At 44.0% G+C, this 15,756-nt stretch overlaps 1 non-coding gene across 1 annotated transcript; it reads left to right on the forward strand.

Moving 5' to 3' along the window:
- The first annotated feature begins 11,399 nt into the window (after positions 1 to 11,399).
- LOC141618963 (small nucleolar RNA R71) lies at positions 11,400 to 11,506 on the forward strand. Its single transcript, XR_012531542.1, has one exon. It is a non-coding gene; the product is annotated as a small nucleolar RNA R71 (small nucleolar RNA).
- Positions 11,507 to 15,756: the final 4,250 nt, after the last annotated feature.

Consider the following 15,756-nt stretch of genomic DNA (forward strand, 5'->3'; position numbering starts at 1 on the left):
ATTGATTGAAGAACTAGCTTAATTAGGGAATGATTAGTGAAATAATTAACAAGGTTTCAAACTTGGAAAAGGAAATAATTCAGATCTAGGGTTGTGTGTAAAAGGGTTTAAGGGGAGGGGTATATATAGGTTACACAAGGATTAGGACCGAAATTGGAAATGGGCTTTGAAACTCGTAAATGTACTCCCTACGGTCAATCCGCCACGGGTCATTTGACCTACTGGGAGATCTCTGGAAGTTTTGAACAATTTTGAGGTCATCGGTGTGCACGGCCGGTCAACCGGCCGCCGGTCACTGACCGGCTGGGGCAGCTTGACTTTGAAGCTTGACTTTTTGCCTTTGGAGGGATTCCCAGCCGGCTAGCCGGCCGCCGGTCATTTGACCGGCTGGGAAGTTTCTGTAACTTTCTTCCAATTCTTTGCATTTCCCAAGCTCAATGTCCTCCCAGCCGGCCAGCCGGCCGCCGGGCCACCGGCTGGGAGTGCTTCTTCACAATTCTTCCTTCATTTTCCTTGTAGATGTACTCCCAGCCGGCTAGCCGGCTGCCGGCCTACCGGCTGAGGGTACATCTCAGCATACTTCTCTTCTTCTTTCATGCAAGGCTTAGAAATCCCGTCTTTTTAGCTTCGTTTCGCCCGTTCCCGCCTCAATTTTCGCAAGGGGGCCAAAGTGTCATAGTAAAGGGAATCGGGACTAGAAACGAGAGTAAAGGGGGTACAAAACCGCCTTAAATGGGGTCGAATATGCATAAAAATAGAGAGAAAAAGAGTGCAAAATGGTCCTGTATCAAACCTCCCCACACTTGAACCTTACTCGTCCCCGAGTAAGTCCTCAACCAATTGCACAAAGCATTATTATGATAAATATGGAGAGTGGATGCACAATATAAGCATCACTCAACTAAACTATTACTTAAGCCGATCGAGTATTAGCGCACTCAACGCCCCTTCAACTCACAATTTGACACCCATGAGGGGAGAGTGCCCTATTGCAAGGCAAGTTGGGTCTTGCTACAAAACTTTTGACACATTCATCATGAAAGCACATAATCAACAAATAGAATGCATCTAACAAAATGATCCACTTTCCTCATCTAAGTGGTCGGATTTTTCAAATAACAAAACATGGTCTCGGTCGGGAGTACCGTCTCAGGAGTGCTTAATGAGGTGCCAACCCCCTAAATGTGACAAAAGCAACCCATGTGTGACCAATGCTCAAGAAACAAATTCAAGAGCGGGGAAAGGGAAGAAAGGGCAAGTCCGCCGAGATTTACAAAACCGACACAAGATTCAACCAAAGGACCCATGACTAAGGAGACCAAGGCAACGACATCCTCACGGTTTTCACTCGTCACTCAATGAAAGAATAGGGTGATTTTTGTGACAAAAAGTAACCAAAATCACTCAACTAACTCGACTAGCGAAAACGTGCCCGCAATCTAATGTGTAACACCGTCCTATGTCCAATGAAATGCAAACAAAGGGAAAAATGCACAAAACATGAAGCAAGGGTTACAATGGGGCTAAGGAGAAGGTCGAAACGGGATTGGTGCAAGCACCGTTTGGACATGTGGGGTTCAAATCAAGAATCGTCGACACATCACATCCCATCTCTTATTGCAACACATGAGACACGTCTATGCCCTAACATAGCATTGATGACCAAAACCATGCAAAAATTGCATAAACCCAACTCAAGTAGGAAAAATTTGATAAAACTCCTTTTATTTCAACAAATGGTAACGTCTACACCGTAACAACGACTCGGTTTCCCAAGTTATGCAAAAATTGTGTAAACCCGACTCATTTTGGAAAAACATCAATTTGCCCCTTTTTATTTAGCAACGGCTTTTTCTACCCCTTTAAATGATGAGTAGGGGTGTTGCTCGCCTTTTTTTTCTTTTCCTTGACAACAAACTAATATTTACAACATAACTCATTTTTCTTTTGATTTTTCGTGACTTTTTACACTTTTCTATTTTGTTTTTTTTTTTTTTTTTTTCTGTTTCCCTCTTATTTTATATACAACACCAAATGTAGACAAAATTTCAACCCAATGGACACGTACTTCGTCCATCACCAAATTCCGACTCCACCACCTAGACACTTCTACAAAACATGACCCATTCTTGATTAAGGAGGGGTGTTTTTGGGATGTAGCTCTTTTAGTGGGTATGCCAAAATGAATAGGCTAAGGCTCAGAGGGGTGAATCAAAAAGGAAATCAATGCAAGGGACGAAATTAAGCTAATTTGGCTATTGTGGGGTTCATAAAACTGATTTTTGCTTCTTATCATGCGCACAAAAATGTAATGCAATTTCATGGTCTAAGGACGACGCGACACACTTATGCGTAATGATGTGACACGCCTCGCGAGGAGACCTACTCTCAAACCTAGATGAGGGCGGGGTATGAATGTACCCGCCCTAGGAGGCTCTACCCTTACCTTTGAGTAGTTAAGTCGAGCCAAAGGTCTAGTCTACGGCCCTAGGTCTCACAAGATCGGTCTAGACTCAATGGTCAAGCCCTCCTTCCTCGGCTAACTAAGAGGCCACGGGTGCGAGTCACGAGGAGGGGGAAGGCACAATTGAGCACATAAGTTCATCATGGGGGTACTTGGTTCCCTTCCCTTGACCATGTTCTTTCTTAAAAGCTTATTTACGAACTCAATGCAAAAGAAAGAAATGCAACAAGTATTTACATGTGAATAAATGCATGCGGAAATTTAAACAAACACGAAATAAAACATGCAACAAATTGGCTAAACCTAGCAGCACATCAACACCAAAATTCCAAACGGTCTCCCAAGGAGACACCCAAAGCAACAAAAATTCCCATTCTCCTTCAAAATATCAAGGATACCAAAAAGAAAGAATAGTAAAAAGGAGCAAGGGATAGGAAGGATTATACCAAGCGGTCTTCTAGCTCCTTTTTGCCTCAAGTGGTCAATGTGCCATGCCAAAGGTTAGACAAAACATATATATACAATGCAATTTTTTTGAATTTTTTCAGAAATTTTTCAATTTTTAGCATTTTTTAATTAATAAACATTTACAAATATAGACAAATAAGCACAAGAGTGGATATTTCCCTCCCCACACTTGAGATGTACATTGTCCTCAATGGACAAAAGCATAGGGAGTGAATAAGAAAAAGAAATGAACATATTTTTTGATTTTTGATTTTTGTCAAATGGAAAATAACATATTTTTGTGTTTTTTTTGTTTTGAAAAATTAAAAGGACATATTTTTGGATTTTTGATATGAAAACTCCCTCCCCACACTTATTTATTTACATTACTTCCAAATGGAAATAAATGTGTGGAGGGAGTATAAATTAAAAGACATGTTTTTGTTGTTTTTTTTTTAGGCCCTCCCCACACTTATTTATAGACATGGGAGGGCAAATTAGTTAAAGAAAATAACATGTTTTTGGTGATTTTTGGTGATTTTTCAATTTTTAGTTTGTTTTTTTATTTTGAAAATGCAATGCATGCTCTATTCTACATGCAAAATTGAAATGACAATGCAAATTATGCTAAGTGAATGCAATTACTAAATGTGACAATATATTACAAAATTGAAATCTAATGCAATCCTATATGATGCAACTAAATGAATTATTAACTAAATGCATGCGAAAAATTTAAATATGGATGAGAAATTTGGATAAAAGGGAAGAAATCATACTTGTCATTTTGAAAAAGAAGTAGAGCCCTCATTACTAGGCTCTACTCATAGTCATCATCACCATCACCGTCTCCATCTTCATCTCCATCACCATCACCTTGTACTCCCCCGAACTCGGAGTCACGGATGAAATCGTCCGTGTTCAAGTGGACATCCGAGCTAAAATCCTCCATGGCTTGGCTCATGCCAACAAACACCTCCGGGTGCCCTCCGGCACCACTAGACCCGCCCTCTTGGAAGATTGAAGGGGCACCCCCGAACCACCTCGCGTCATGTCCCTCCCCTTGGGTGGTAGGCGGGGTGGGAAAGACCGGGGCACTAAAATAGTCGGGCCGCAAGTTAATGTCGCCGTACTTGAAGGTCCCATCTTCCGGATGTCCACCATCCGGGAATAAATAGTAGGAGGGGTGAAGGCCGGTGGGGTGTTTGTAATGGTTCCTCATACAATCGTCATAGACCGGAAATTGACCAAGAGAGGTGTCATAGTAAATCCGGTCAAGTCTTTGTTGAAGGCCATGCCGCTCGTTTGCGGCGTTTGTCATGTTAACTTTCATCTCCGCCATGAAGGAAACGAGGTCGGCATGGAGAGGAGGCGATTGTTGTTGGTGTTGAGAGGAGGTCCCCTCTCCTTGTTGCAAGGGGCCGGGGACAAAAGGAGAAACCGGTGTGGCATACCGCAAGGTAGACCTTGCGGGGATGATGGGTCGGCCACGAGCATACCGAAGGTTGGGGTTAATTTGTTGGGGGATGGAGGGATCTTGGAGATCTTCAATCTCAAGCAAATAATATTCTTGGTTAGGCACTACTTTCATTTTGTCGGGGTTGGGAAGAGGGATAGAATTCCGATCAACTCCATCAACCCGAATTTGCCAATAGTCTAGGCCATCATTCGGGTTGGTCTTCAACCAACCGAGGTTGTGGTGGATGTAATTTTTGAACAACATTGTATCACCAATCATAGAACGCAACCCACCCAAGTTAACCCTCCGATTGAGCCTCTTCATCAAATGGGTGATGAGTCCACCCACGACAACGGCCGTATTAGAGGCCGGAGAATTGCTAAGCCGCTGTAATGTGAGGGCCAAATGGTGGGCTATGTCAATTTTGAAAGTAGTTGGGTTGGAGCGAAGGTAAGAGCCGAGAATTTCCAGTTCCTCCGTTCTGAAATTATGATTTTCCTCTCGGCCAAAGATGGTCCAACCCATGTACCTATGCCAAACCCGGATGGCCGCATTGTGGACTGTATTGGCGGCTCTCTTAACCCCCTTAACATCATCTAAACCCGTAATAGCCTTCCATAAGGCCCCATGGTCAAATGTCTCGGGTGCCTTGTGAGGAGGGCTAGTGTCAAGCCCGAAATGGGATGCAAAGGTCGGAAGGGTCAAGGAGTAGTCCTTGTTCATCAATCTAAAGTGCAAAAAGGCTACCTTTTGGGTTTGGCGATGCTTATCAAGACGGAGGGAACTCAAAAACTCCCAAGTAAGACGGACATAGGTCCGTTCATGAATTGCATACATCATTTTCATACCCACCCCTTCAAATAAGTCAAGAGTAACTTGATCTAATCCTAGTTCCCTCATAGATTGCCTATCAATAAATCGGGTAGGGGTAATGGGGCGTTTCTTGAATAGAACGAATTTACCTTTCATTGTTATGGAGGTGAATTGGAGGTCCGGGAAGTCGGGGTCGGAGCTCATGTCGGTCGCCGCCGCCGCCACCGCCTCCGCCTGTTGAAGAGCCAAGTCTCCTCTCCTCACTCTCTTTTTTGGGGCCATGATTGTGATTTTGATGGTGGGTGAAAGGTGGGGAAGGAGGTTGGGGTGGTTGAAGTGGTGGTAGGTGGTGGTGGGAGGGTTTGTTGAAGGGAATGAGGGAGGTGGAGTTAGGGTTAGAGTGAGAGAGAGAGGAAGGAAGGGTCGAAAATAATGAAAGAATTTGGGTGTTTTTGGTGTTAAAACACGATCAGAATACTCCCAGCCGGTCAGGAGACCGGCCGCCGGTCAACCGGCTGGGAGTTCGGGTGATTTTTGAAATTCCATAAAAAAGGTCAGAAAACTCCCACCCGGTCATGAGACCGGCCACGGTCACCCCTACCGGGAGAACACCCATTTCCCACTTTCTTCATACGTGCATTCCCAGCCGGTGGACCGGCTGCCGGCCTGCCGGCTGGGACTTCCTTCTTCAGAAAACTTGCTGAAAATTCCTCAATAGCGCATCCCGCCCGGTGGACCGGCCTCGCCGCCGGCTGGGACTTCCTTCAATCCAATTTGTCACATTTTCAATTGTATACGCACTCCCGGTAGGTGGACCTCGCCGCCGCTACCGGGACTACTCTTCCTTGTTTTTCATCAAAATTCCATCAAACTTACAGAACTTCCCACCGGTCGGGGACCGCCGCCGGTCACCCTACTGGGACTCCTTCTCATCACGATTTCTTCAATAAATCCCTTTTTCCAATTCCCATCATTTATTGGCCTCGTTTTACGTGTTTTCAACTTTCAAACCCGACTCGGGACGTCGGAAAAAGGCCAATAAATGGGCAAACGCTTGTTCATCAAACAAAAACCCCAAGTCTTCAACACTCATGGCCGACAACAATCAAATTGACAAGTATTATCTATCCAAAATTCCTCGAATTCTTCCTAAATGCATGATATATACAAAGATGCATGGGTTGCCTCCCATGAAGCGCCCTTGTTTAATGTCGTAGGCTCGACGGAGTTATGAATGACAATCAATAACTTGGAATAAAAGTGGCAATTGAGCTCACATTCTTGATAATAGGGGTTCCGGCAATGTAGTGCTTTAGCCGTTGTCCATTTACCTTGAATGTTTGGTCACCATCGGAAACTTCAACCGACCCATATGGAAAAGCTCGGACCACGGTGAAAGGCCCCGACCATTTTGACTTCAATTTTCCCGAAAAGAGCTTGAACCTTGAATTAAAAAGGAGGACCAAGTCCCCCTCCTTGAATTCCCTCCTTATAATAGCTTTGTCATGGAACCGCTTGGTCTTTTCCTTGTACAACCTAGAGCTCTCATAAGCCTCTAGTCGGAATTCTTCAAGCTCATTGAGGTCAAGTAGCCGCTTCTCCCCGGCGCTCTTTAAGTCAAAGTTAAGTAGACGGATGGCCCAATGTGCCTTGTGCTCCAACTCAACCGGTAAATGACAAGGCTTACCGTACACCAACCGGAACGGTGAAGTTCCTATTGGTGTTTTAAAGGCGGTCCGGTAAGCCCACAATGCATCGTTGAGCTTGGTAGACCAATCTTTCCTTGACCGGCTCACGGTCTTTTCGAGGATCATCTTGATTTCACGGTTAGAAATTTCGGCTTGGCCGTTGGCTTGTGGGTGATAGGCAAGGCTCCGCCTATGTTGCACCCCGTGCTTCTTGAGTAAAGCATCAAGAGTCCTCTCCCGGAAATGGGTTCCACGGTCACTTATCACAATTCGTGGGACTCCAAACCGGGGGAAAATGATTGTCTCCATGAGCTTGGTCACGGATTTTGCGTCACAAGTCTTTGTTGGAATTGCTTCAACCCATTTGCTCACGTAGTCCACCGCAACAAGAATATACTCATTCCCATTTGATGAGGGAAAAGGGCCTTGATAGTCAATCCCCCATACATCGAATAACTCCACCTCAAGTATGTAGTTCATTGGCATTTCATGCCTCTTTGAAATGTTACCACTTCTTTGACACTTGTCACACTTCTTGACATAGGTGGCCACATCGTGAAATAAGGAAGGCCAAAAGAATCCACATTGGAGCACCCTCGCGGCGGTTTTTCGTGAACTACCATGCCCTCCACTCGGCATGTCATGGCAATGAGAGATTATGGGTTGGACTTCTTCATTGGGGATGCATCTTCTAATTATCCCGTCGGCACAAGCTTTGTAGAGACACGGTTCTTCCCAAAAATATTGCTTAAGGTCATGGAAGAATTTCTTTCTCTTATGGGAATCATAACCGTGTGGGATGACCCCGGATACCAAATAATTTACATAGTCCGCGTACCACGGGGTATCCATCAAAGCTAGTGCAAATAGTTGATCATCCGGTAATGTATCATCGATTGGCAAACCATCCTTATCTTTGACATGTAGTAGCCGAGAAAGATGATCGGCTACCACATTCTCTACACCTTTCTTGTCTCTAATCTCGATATCGAACTCTTGTAACAATAGTATCCACCGAATCAAGCGGGGCTTTGACTCCTTCTTAATTAGCAAGTGTCTCAACGCCGTGTGATCGGTGTGCACAATAACCTTAGAGCCCACCAAATAAGAACGGAACTTGTTCATGGCATATATGACCGCCAAAAGCTCCTTTTCGGTGGTAGTGTAATGAGATTGAGCTTCATCCAAAGTCTTGCTTGCATAATATATGGCATGGAGTTTACCATTCTTCTTTTGCCCTAGCACCGCTCCCACCGCCACATCACTAGCATCGCACATCAACTCAAAGGGTTCTCCCCAAGTAGGAGGTTGCATGATTGGAGCGGTGATGAGAGCTTCCTTCAACCTATTGAATGCATCCAAACACTCATTAGTAAATTCAAATGGCACATCTTTTCCAAGCAACAAAGTTAAAGGTCGGGCAATCAAAGAAAAATCCTTAATGAATCTCCGGTAAAAACCGGCATGCCCAAGAAAACTCCTAATTCCTTTTACATTAGTGGGAGGGGGTAGTGTTTTGATCACCTCAATCTTGGCTTGATCAACTTCCAAGCCCTTACTTGACACTACATGACCCAAAACAACCCCGGATGTCACCATGAAATGACATTTCTCCCAATTCAAGACTAGACCACTCTCTTGACATCTTTTCAAGACCTTACCCAAATTAGCTAGACATCCATCAAATGAGGTGCCTACGACCGAGAAGTCGTCCATAAACACCTCCATGATATTCTCAACATACTCGGAAAATATAGCTAGCATGCATCTTTGAAATGTGGCCGGCGCATTGCAAAGCCCAAAGGGCATGCGCCTATAAGCAAAGGTGCCGAATGGGCACGTGAATGTGGTCTTTTCTTGGTCATTAGGGTGAATCGGGATTTGGAAAAACCCCGAAAACCCATCAAGGTAGCAAAAATGAGAATGTTGGGCAAGTCTTTCCAACATTTGGTCAAGGAAAGGGAGGGGGAAATGGTCTTTCCTAGTTGCCTTGTTGAGGCGCCTATAGTCTATACACATTCTCCACCCGGTTGTGACTCTTGTTGGAATTAGTTCATTCTTATCATTGGTGACTACCGTGACCCCGCCCTTCTTTGGCACAACATGCACCGGACTCACCCATGCACTATCGGAGATAGGATAAATTATGCTTGCATCATAGAGCTTCAACACCTCCTTCCTAACCACTTCTTTCATAGCGGGGTTAAGGCGGCGTTGAGGCTCAATGGAAGATGCACTCTCATCCTCCAAGTGAATGCGATGGGTGCAAAAAGAAGGGCTAATCCCCTTGATATCATCAATTGAGTACCCAATGACATCTTTGTATTTTCTCACAACATCAAGTAATTTTTGAAGTTCGGTGTCATTGAGTGCACTATTGACAATAATAGGGTAAGTATCATTAGGGCCAAGGAAAGCATGTTTAAGAGTAGAAGGAAGAGGTTTCAACTCCACTTGAGGAGGCGTGGATCTCTCCTCTTTCTTATCATCTCTTCTCAAACTTTCAAATTCTTTTTCCGGGTCTTCTTCAATTGTTGCTTCCATAGCTAAAGCGTACTCCCTATGCTCCTTGCAATCCTTTACCTTGCCCTCAAGGAACCCTTGCAAACCCTTGTCTTCATCAAACTTCTTCATATCAACCCATTCTTCTACCACATCAATCATATAACAAGACTTTTCTTCCGAAGGCTCTTTCATAGCCTTGTTCAAGGAGAATTCAACCTTATCTTCACCCACTTGCAAAGAAAGCTTCCCATTCTTCACATCAATCATGGCACCCCCCGTAGCAAGGCAAGGGCGCCCCAATATGATGGGAATATTTGAGTCTTCGGGGATGTCCATTACATAGAAATCACATGGAAATGCAAGTTTCCCCACCTTGAGTGGGACATCCTCCACAAGACCAATAGGGTATCTTACCGACCTATCCGCAAGTTGGAGAGAAACCCTTGTTGGTGAAAGCTCATAACCCTTCAACTTCTTGAAAATTTTGAGGGGCATGAGACTAATGCTAGCCCCCAAATCACACAAAGCCCTCTCAATGTGCACGGTCCCAATCTTACAAGGTATGGAAAAACTCCCCGGGTCTTCAAGCTTTTGAGGAGCCTCATTCATGAGAATTGCACTACACTCCTTGGATAAGTTCACCGTAGTTGTCGGGCTCAAGGAGTTTTTGTTTGAGATGAGCTCCTTCAAGAACTTTCCATAGCTTGGAATCTCCTTTACGGCATCAATGAAAGGCATAGTAATGTTGATACCCTTCATCATATCCATGAACTTCCCATACTTTTGTTCAAGTTTGGCTCTTGCCAACCTTTGTGGAAAGGGAACCGGTGGTACATAAGTTCTTACAACTTGTTGTTGAGGCTCTTCAACCACCTTTGTTGGTTCATCAATCACTCTTGGAGTTTCCACCACAATTTCCACAAGCTCATCTTTTCCCTCCTTTTCTTCAATCACCTTAGGAGGTTCAACCACAACTTGAGGTTCAATGACATTACCCGGTCTACTACTCTTCCTTTTCTTGACAAATTCCCGGTCCTCCAAATCTCTACCGCTCCTCAAGTGGATAGCATTCATGGTTTTCGGATTTTCCTCGGTTTTACCCGGGAATTTCCCTTGGGAGGCTTGTAGTTGGCTCATTTGAGTAGCCAATTGGGAGATTTGGTTGTCCGTCATTCGTTGAGAAGCTTGCATTTGGGTCCTAAGTTGGTTGATGGATGTAGTTGCTTCTTCTTGTTTTTGGGTGGTATGGTTGATGAATTGTGTTTGATGATTCATCATTTGTTCCATCATGAGTTCCAAGTTTGACTTTGGTTGGGTGGTTTGTTGGAATGGTTGGAAGTTTTGTTGGAAAGGTTGGGTGGTTTGTTGGAATGGTTGGGTGGTTGGTGGGTTAAGTGATTGAAATTGTTGTCTAGGTTGGAAGGTTCTTCCTTGGAAACCCGGTGGACCTTGATTAAATGTTGTGTTTTGTTTTTGAGTTTGTAAGTTTGGTTGTTGTGATTTTTGTTGGAAGGTTGGGTTTTGGACATTTTGAGAGCCATAGGAGAAGTTTGGGTGAGCTCTCAATCCCGGGTGATATTGGTTGTTGTTAAATGCTTGCTTGGTAGGACTAGACTCCCATATCCCGTTCACTTGCTCCATACAACTTCCATCTCCAACCACCAAGGGACACTCATTGGGTGGGTGTCCTTGGTCCCCACAAAGCTCACAACTATAGACTTGGTTCCTCATAGAAGAATTGCTAGATGTCTTGCTTGAGCTCATCAAGGCTACTTGTTGCTTAAGCTCTTCTATCATCTCTTTCACTTCCACATTGTTGGCCGACTCGACCGTTGACTTCCCTTTCCTCTTGTGCCTATCATTGTTCCAATGAAAGGTACGAGAAGCCATTTCTTCAATAAGTTCTTTCGCCGTCTTGTGATCTATCTTATCCAAAGCTCCCTTCCCCGAGCCGGAATCAAGGTTCATCTTCATCTCATTGTTTAACCCTTCATAGAAATTGTTGATGAGCTCATCATCTCCAATACCGTGGTGAGGACAAAGCCTTTGGAGGCCCTTGTACCTCTCCCATGCTTCATAAAGGGTCTCATCTTCTTGTTGGGTGAACCCTTGGAGCTCACTCTTGATTCTTGCGGTTCGTTGGGGTGGGAAATACTTGTTGAGAAAAGCCTTAGAGACATCATCCCAAGTCCGAAGAGAGTCGGGTTCACAACTTTTAAGCCACTCCTTGGCACTTCCCCTCAAAGAGTAAGGGAAAAGCCTAAGGCGTACGGCATCCTCCGTCACACCATTGGCCTTGAACATGTCACAACTATCCAAGAACTCGTTGAGATGCTCGTTGGGGTTTTCGGTGGCTCCCCCTCCGAATTGATTCCCTTGGACAAGTTGTAGCAAGGTGGCTTTCACATCAAAATTGTTGGCTTGAATGGGTGGCTTCACAATACTTGGATTCACCACCTTTTTCGGAGCCAAGTTATCTCTCATTGGAACCGCGGCCATTGTTACTTCCGTTTCCGGTGTTGCAAAAGGATTTTCGAAAGTTTCAAAGACGCGGGGTTCTCCTCGTAGGTCCTCAATCACTATATTTTCTTGAGGAATTGGTGTTTCAATAAGCCCTCTTCTACGAAGTGAATTTAGTCTTCTTGCGGTTGCTTCGATCTCGTGGTCAATCGGACGTATTGGATGACCTCTGCGAGTTCTCCTTCTCATGCAAAAAGTCCTACACACTTAAGAGAGGGATTAGTAACAAAAGACTTAGTCTAAACAAGAATGAAAACAATTAATATCTAGCCGAACTCCCAAGAACGGCGCCAAAAACTTGATGGTATCAAGCTATACCTCGCAAGTGCACGATTTTATCGTTGTACACTATTAAGGGTCGATCCCACAAGGAGTTGAAAAGATTACTAATTGTTCTAATCCGATCGTTTAGCTAAGTCGAAAATAAAAGATGATGGTCGATATACTAATGCTACCTAAAATGAAACGAGATGCAATCTAAACAAAAGCAAGGTAAAAGAGCAACAACGAAAGATAAGTTGTAATTCAAATGATTAAAAAGGCCTAGGACTCGGTTCTTCCCAAACTATTCGCAATTCCACATGGTTAAATTTCTAGGCTAATCACAAAGGTAGTTAGGTGAGGAGGTGACGGCTCTAATTCGCCTAAGACCCCCCTCTCGGGTTCGAAATAGGACACTAGCACTACCCACCAACCCCCCTCTCGGGTTCGAAGGTCGGAATCCCTAACTCAATACCCGACTACCCTAAAAACATGCATTATTCCCAAGGTAGTCCAATATTTGCTAAGGTCATTAAGCCCCGTCAATTCCCGGGTCATCCCACTCCCTCTCTCGAGGGTCGATTTCAAACGCTAGATTAGAGGTATTCTACCCCGGTTCTCCCTTTCGGTCTCAACCAAGGTCAACAATAGGGTCAAATCATGGGTATCCAAATCACAACCTAACCAACTCTCGTTGGTGGTCAAGGGTCGTAAGTCAACACTACCCAAAAGTCAACCCATAAACCAAGTCAATCCTCTAACCTACCCTCACCAATTTCCCCAAATGATTAGCCTTTAAGAAATTCAATTAATGAAATTACTCGTGTTGGGTCAAACCGAGCCCTAGTGGAGGACTACTCACTAATCATGGTCCTAATTGCAAAATAAACAATAAAGATGGAAACTTTGGTCACAAACATGGTGGGAAGATGAAATTCACTACTAAACATGCAACAATCTAACAATGGGTGAAAGGAGAGATGATTTAATCTAATAACAAGAGGGATTAAACCTAAAGACACAATCTTTAACCAATTCAACTCAAAGATTAAGTCTTTGAGGACAACTACCCAAGGATGAACAAATGAAAGACAAACAAAGGAAAGATGAACAATGATAAGATAAGCAATGATGGAATTAACAACAACAAACAAACAACAACAACAATTTTAACATAAACAATCAAACAAACATAAAAGATGAACAAAATGTAAACAAATGAAAATAGGGAGAGAATTAATACCAACAAAATAGTGAAAAAGGAATTGGGATAGAAATAATAAAGAAGGAAATCCTTCAATCTTCTTACAATACCCAAATTCAATCACTAATTGATTGAAGAACTAGCTTAATTAGGGAATGATTAGTGAAATAATTAACAAGGTTTCAAACTTGGAAAAGGAAATAATTCAGATCTAGGGTTGTGTGTAAAAGGGTTTAAGGGGAGGGGTATATATAGGTTACACAAGGATTAGGACCGAAATTGGAAATGGGCTTTGAAACTCGTAAATGTACTCCCGGCCGGTCAACCGGCCGCCGGTCATTTGACCGGCTGGGAGATCTCTGGAAGTTTTGAACAATTTTTGAGGTCATCAGGTGTGCACGGCCGGTCAACCGGCCGCCGGTCACTGACCGGCTGGGGCAGCTTGACTTTGAAGCTTGACTTTTTGCCTTTGGAGGGATTCCCAGCCGGCTAGCCGGCCGCCGGTCATTTGACCGGCTGGGAAGTTTCTGTAACTTTCTTCCAATTCTTTGCATTTCCTAAGCTCAATGTCCTCCCAGCCGGCCAGCCGGCCGCCGGGCCACCGGCTGGGAGTGCTTCTTCACAATTCTTCCTTCATTTTCCTTGTAGATGTACTCCCAGCCGGCTAGCCGGCTGCCGGCCTACCGGCTGAGGGTACATCTCAGCATACTTCTCTTCTTCTTTCATGCAAGGCTTAGAAATCCCGTCTTTTTAGCTTCGTTTCGCCCGTTCCCGCCTCAATTTCTGCAAGGGGGCCAAAGTGTCATAGTAAAGGGAATCGGGACTAGAAACGAGAGTAAAGGGGGTACAAAACCGCCTTAAATGGGGTCGAATATGCATAAAAATAGAGAGAAAAAGAGTGCAAAATGGTCCTGTATCAAGGTCCTCAAGCTACTTGATGCCGGCATTATCTATCCTATTTCGGATAGTAGGTGGGTAAGCCCGGTTCATGTAGTTCCCAAAAAAGGAGGAATGACGGTAGTGCGAAATGACAAAAATGAATTGATTCCCACTAGAATGGTAACCGGGTGGAGGATGTGTGTGGACTATAGGAAATTGAACAAGTCCACCCGGAAGGATCACTTTCCTTCACCGTTCATGGACCAAATGTTGGAGAGATTAGCTCAACACAACTACTTTTGCTTCTTGGATGGCTACTCGGGTTTCTTTCAAATCCCTATCCATCCAAGTGACCAAGAAAAGACCACCTTTACTTGTCCATTTGGCACCTATGCATATAGGAGGATGCCATTTGGGCTATGTAATGCACCATCTACTTTTCAAAGAGCTATGATGTCCATTTTCTCCGATTTTGTTGAACAAGAAATGGAAGTTTTCATGGATAATTTTTCGGTTGTTGGGAAAAGTTTTGAAAGTTGTTTGGCAAATTTGGAGAAAATTTTGAACAAGTGTCAAGAGTCTCACCTTGTGCTCAATTGGGAGAAGTGCCATTTTATGGTACAAGAAGGTGTTGTGTTGGGACACATAGTGTCCAATCGTGGAATAGAAGTTGATAAGGCTAAGGTTGATGTCATTGCTAGTCTCCCACCTCACACCAATGTCAAGGGGGTGAGAAGTTTCCTTGGACATGTGGACTTTTATCGCCGCTTCATCAAGGACTTCTCCAAGATAGCGAGACCTGTGACCGAATTGTTAGCCAAAGATACTCCTTTTGTGTTCCCTAACCGATGTCTTGATGCTTTTAATAGGTTGAAGGAAGCTTTGACAAGTGCTCCAATCATACAACCTCCGGATTGGAACTTGCCATTTGAGCTAATGTGCGATGCAAGCGATCAAGCCTTGGGCGCGGTTTTAGGCCAAAGGAAGGATGGAAAGGTGCATGCAATTCATTATGTAAGCAAAACTCTTGATGAAGCTCAAACCAATTACTCAACTACGGAAAAGGAACTCTTGGCTGTAGTTTTTGCTATGGAGAAGTTCCGGACCTATTTGGTGGGAGCTAAAGTGATAGTGTTCACCGATCATGTTGCTTTGAGACACTTGCTCATCAAAAAGGAGTCCAAGCCTCGGTTGATTAGGTGGATACTACTTCTTCAAGAGTTTGACATGGAGATAAGGGATAAAAAAGGAGTTGAAAATGTGGTGGCCGACCATTTGTCCCGGTTAATCAACCTCAATGTTGACAATGGGCTTCCTATCAATGATTATTTGCCCGATGATCACTTGTTCTCCCTAAGTTTGGGAGAGGCGCCATGGTATGCGTATATTGTCAATTATTTGGTCTCCGGGATAATCCCTCATGATTATGACTATCACAAGAAGAAGAAGTTCTTTCATGATGTGAAACACTATTATTGGGATGACTCGTGTTTGTATAAGTCTTGTGCCGATGGGA

Source organism: Silene latifolia, chromosome 1, assembly GCF_048544455.1.
Source record: "Silene latifolia isolate original U9 population chromosome 1, ASM4854445v1, whole genome shotgun sequence".
Classification (NCBI taxonomy): domain Eukaryota; kingdom Viridiplantae; phylum Streptophyta; class Magnoliopsida; order Caryophyllales; family Caryophyllaceae; genus Silene; species Silene latifolia.